Here is a 6000-nt window from a genome sequence, read left to right on the forward strand (position 1 = left end):
AAATCACTTACGAAAACATACCATTTGGTACCAACTATACCACCTAATCATTAGCATCAAAATACATATATGCTTACTATGGCAAAACACTAATTCACAACAAGTTATATGTTATATCTAATATGCACATTCAACTACTTTTCTATCTACCATCATTCAATCATAACAAGTCATATATCAACCATTACAAGGCTACTTATATACACCTTATAATATATATCATTTTACCAACACAAGACCAAAATGCAAACTAACCAAATGGTCATTTCTACAACCAAAACACATTGGCTAACATTAGTCAAAATACCTATACATGTCATTATAACCTTAACCAAGACATCAAAATCTATCGATATAATAGCTGGATAGTGTGATAAATCTCCAATGAGCTTCCAACCCGATCGAGCTTCCGATAGTCTGAAAAGTAAAGAAAAATAACTACGTAAGCAATGAATGCTTAGTAAGCTCATATAAAATTTAATCAGATAAACTTATTTCTAATATGAAATTTATACATATCAAGAATAATCATATACTGATACCACATGATTCAGGAAGCCAAATTCAATAACTCACAAATTGAATAATTCCACAACATCATTATACCTATCATCCCAAACAAAGTAGGATTTTAAACAACTTTAAACTCTTCCAATTTTTTTTTATTTTCATTTGCATTTCATTACTTTCCACACCCATTTCATATGCATAACACACAAGATATAAGCATATCATCAACCATAGCCACCAGCTAGTGCATTTAAACATAGCTCTTTTGGAATTGATCACATGATAAACAATTTCATGAGAAATTACATAATTTAAACCTTACCACTCTTTCATAAACACAAGCATATTTCCATTTTGACACTCACCATTACAATACGTAACCTATAAATTAACATGACATGATCCAACTAAAGCTTGGCAAAAGCCTAAACATTTAAAAAAAATGTTAGCATACATGATACAAATCATAAGCATATTAACATGAATAGCCATTTAATCTCAACATGTATCACTTGAATCTATTACTTATCTTAACTTACATAATTCCTATGTATCACCATATCAAGGATATTCATATAGTTTCATGTCTTAATTCATATCGTTCTCTTTACCATTTCATTTGCATAACATATAAGGCATAAACATAGCATCACTTAAATCATACTTTTCATAATCATGAACGTTCTTACTTGAATCATCGATACATCATACCTTTCTATAATTGTTATAGTGGACTCAATCGAAACCCTTACCGGTTTATCCTTTTTCATGCCCGTTGAACCACTTAGAATAATACCGGATATGCGAGAAAATCTCACACAAAGTGTGCTAAACATATAGTCATAGTTCGTACGAGCTGTAAAATGGGTTTGCTCACACAAGCTGTTGGTCAGAACATAGCTACACGATGCTGCTCACACAAGCTGTCGAGTATCCGCAACTACTGTCAAACCTCGGTCATAGGTAGGACATTCAAGATCAACACCCGAAACATGGTAACCTGGGTCTGCTCACACAAGCTGTCGGTCGGAACATAGCTACATGGTGTTGCTCACACAAGTTGTCAAGTAACCACAACATATGCCGGAAACTCAGCCATCGGCAGGACATTCATGACCAGCACTCGAATCACGGTAACCCTAATAACATGTCATTTGTATCCTATATATTCCTAAGATTCAAATGGGACTCGATAATCATCGTACGTCGTTGAATTTCCCTTGTTTCATTACAAGATAAATTGTATAATAACATATATGTATCGATTAATTTTTAGTAAAATTCATATAATAACATTCAATTTAATCAACAATATACATAGTACGGTTCATACGAACTTACCTGCTAAATTACAAAAATACCAAAGTTTAGGGGCATTTTTGTAATTTTTTATTTTCCTTGATTTTCCACCCGATCTTGATCTAAATGAATAATTTCATTCAATATATTAATTTAGATGATAAAATAATTCTTTTCATACAATTTAGTTACAGAGCCCAAAACATACAAAGTAACCATTTTTACCTAGAATTGAGCTTAACTGAATGTTCATGGTATCCAAAACAACCCATTTATGCAACAATTTCACATTAAATCCTTGTACCTCTATTAATTTAACAAATTAGTCCCTAATCGAAAAATTTCATCAAAATAAATACAAATCAACATTCCAAATTCATCATCTAAAATAAAAAAATCACAAGATTCATCAATGGCAAGATTCAAAATCTTTAACAGTTTCAAAATCGAAGGTACGGGCTAGCTGGACCTAGTTGCAACGATCTCAAAAACATAAAAATTGCAAGAAACGGTTAGTAAAAACAAGGAATTAATCACATAGAAACTTACTCGTGTGCATCATTATCAATAATGCATCATAATCTGAGCACATTATTTATGAGTCTCATATACATACCTGTGCCTAGTCATAATACTCACATATCCTACTCTTACTTATCTTGAGCATACTCATTGAATTTCCCGTTAAAATACTTATAATATTAGGGATGTTTGGGATATCTCATACACCTAGTAGGACGCCAATGACATATCCCAGATATGGTCTTACATGGGATCACATATTGGTGCCGATGCCATGTCCTAGACATGGTCTTACACTGGCACTCATCTCGAGCCGATGCCATGTCCTAGACATGGTCTTATACTGACTCTCCTCTTCCGTGCCGATGCCATGTCCCAGACATGGTCATACACTAGCAGTCCTCGGTCTGTGCCGATGCCATGTCTCAGACATGGTCTTACATTGGCACACTCACTGCCATGGTCCAACCATGGTCTTTTCCGTCAATTCATCACGAGTTGTAGTACGAATGTACTTGACCCTGCATTTCTCACGATTGATCCTTCAATCTAATCTCGTACTTGCATAAAGTCATGATTAGATAACAAATATATATAAAATAATACATCATCTTAATTCAAATTTAATAATCGATCACTTAGACTAGCCATATGAACTTGCCTCAATGCGAATCGATCATTTTGATTGATATTTCTCGGTACTTGGTCCAAATCTCGATTTCTTTGATCTAAAATGTCACATTTCACTTAATTATCACTCACATTACTCATTTTAATACAAAAATCATACTACGGAAAATTTATAATTTTTCCCCTAAACTTTCTCATAATTACAATTTTGCCCTTAGGCTCGTAATATGATTTTTATTCAATTTCCATAACATTCAAGGTCAGCCGAACCTTTTTCTCTTCTAAAGAAACCTCAAATTCTTATTATTTCACACTTTTAGGAGCATTTACAACTTTTACTAATTAACCCGTTTTAACCATTTTCAACGAAAATCACTTAGCAAAAATCGTTCTCCTAACCTCCTGCACCCTTATTCTACCATTAAACATCAAAATACACAAATATCTAGCATGGGTCAATTTTTAAACTTCATTTTTCATGCAAATAAATGGTAAAAAATAGAAAGGTTAAGCTTCTAGGATCTTAAAAATACGAAGAACATTAAAAATGGGGCTCAAATACACTTACAATTGAACTTTAAAAAAGCTTGAAACCCTAGCCATGGCTTTTTGAAAATTTTGGTAGCATGGAGAAGAGAATGAGCAGATTTTTGGGTTTCAATTTTGTCTTTTATGCCTTAAAACACCCAAATGACAAAAATGCCCTTTTTACTAAACCTTCAATTTTTACCCTTCCATGACTAGTTTTGTCCATAACAAAATATGATGGTCTATTTTCCATTTCAAGACCTCTAATTTAAACCCCCATTTAAAACAAGTACTTATCTTCTAGAACTCATATTTTGCAATTAAGACAATTTAATCCCAATAATAAAATTGGGCATTTCGTCGATAAAAAAAATTTACTTAACAAAATTTGCACACTATCACCCAAACATATCATAGACTTTAAAACAATCATAAATTAAATATTTCGACTTCGAGTTTGTGGTCTTGAAACCACTGTTCCGACTGGGCCCTATTTTGGGTTGTTGCAATTCTCCCCTCTTAGGGATTTTCGTCCTTGAAAATCTTACCAAAAGATAAACTTAGGATTGATTTCGCAAAGCACTGTCAAATTCTCATACAACTTCGGCACCCTCAACATCTCACTTCTTAAACTAAGATTCTGAACTGTACTTTCTTATCCTGGACATAAGAACCACATTACTGAATTTTCTCAAGTTCTGATGAAATTCACATTGATAAGTAACTGGCCTCATTCTATTAATAGTCTAATACTCTTCGATAAACCGTAACTCACTTTTCTTTACTTACCAAATAAATAAATAAAATAAAATAAATTTTGTCATAAAGATACTCTCAGAAGCACCTGTCACTTACCTAAACAACAAAAAATTTCGGTTCTGTATTTGTCTCGAAACAACAAATAAATGGTCGGTTTCTAACCTGGAGTTCTGAATCAGAAGTTAGTTCCTATCGAACACTTCTAACTTACTATTTACTGACAAAATTCTAAGTTTCACAAAATCATGGAATAAGGATCATTATTTCTGAATAATAATCAATTTCTAATTCAAATCATAAGATTCTTTTCATGCGGTATTAACTGAGTGCAAGCATAAGCTACTATTTTCACGTTCTTGTATCAAAATACACTTCAAACCAATAAACTATCCAGACTGAATAATTGAATTGGTCTTGACTGTTTCACAGTACCTTTCTAAAAGAACCATTTTCATCTGGTTTCCATGATAACTCAAACATGTATCCTATTGCAATTCTTTCCGGATGCGAATCAATGATCCTTAAATCAACTATACAGTTTCAATGATACATAACAATCTCATTTTAACTCTTTGAGATATATCAAATTACTCAGAAATAACAACTATAGCGCGGATTCCAGCTTGATCCTTCATTGTTTACTCTTTTATCAATGTTGATTCCTTTCCCAAAATCTAAAGATAGATCATATCTAATAAAATTCATTTTACTGTTAATTCTCAAAATATTGAACCATATTGGAATTGCATCTCTCTGACAATTGAAATCGTAGCACCATTTCAAGGCTAACATCTCAGTCACACCAATAAACAATATTTTAACCAATGCAAAAGCACAGTCTTTACAGATCTGACAACAGTAACACTGTACATTCACTATCAAACTAGATTTCATAATCACAAAAGTATGAATACTTCCAGTAAAGGAATATCTCTTGCACAATTCACAAAATAAAGTTTATGAGAAATCTGAGATAAGGAAATCCAAGATTCGATACAATACTAGAAGTCCGATAATATAGCTCATAGGAGAAATAATATCGACTTCGACAATTCTCAAAAAATTTCCAGAAGGAAAACAATATTTATAAGCATTGAACGATAACAGAAACAACATAATCTTCATATACACATTTCACAGAATAACAATCAGTGCAAATTGAATTTCAACATCATATGAACTTTACTATAACTTTTCTATCAACTTATTTTAATAGAATACCAGAAAAGATAGAGTAATACCGATCACGACCCAGACAAATTAACACTGCCTTCATCTATCACTGAAATCAACTAGCATTCTCATATAATAAGAACTGCGAACAAGTCGATTAGTCAATATTAACTTTTTCCTTAACTGTAATATTGCGAAACCCGGATGATTTTCATAATAACCCGGCATTCCTTCAGTGACTATAATCAATTGTCAAATCAACTTTTTTTTTTAACTTCAATCACGTTTTCAATCAATCTGTCCTTGAACTCTTTGATCTCTCACCTATAAACACATTCGACATGAATCTCATGAAATTTATTATGATTTACCTCATTAGTAAATGGGGTGAGGTTGTAAAGCCTCTAACTCTATTCTCGTATACACATGTACATAACTTAACACTTATCAGCTTTTAACACACTATTACGTTCATGTAATTTACTTTAAGCAAATTGACATGAAAGTTCATCTCATAATAACCTTCTGCTCACCTTATGCAAATGAACGTACTTATTCATGCATTCTATTAATCTTGAA

The sequence above is a fragment of the Gossypium hirsutum genome, chromosome D08, assembly GCF_007990345.1.
Source record: "Gossypium hirsutum isolate 1008001.06 chromosome D08, Gossypium_hirsutum_v2.1, whole genome shotgun sequence".
Lineage (NCBI taxonomy): Eukaryota > Viridiplantae > Streptophyta > Magnoliopsida > Malvales > Malvaceae > Gossypium > Gossypium hirsutum.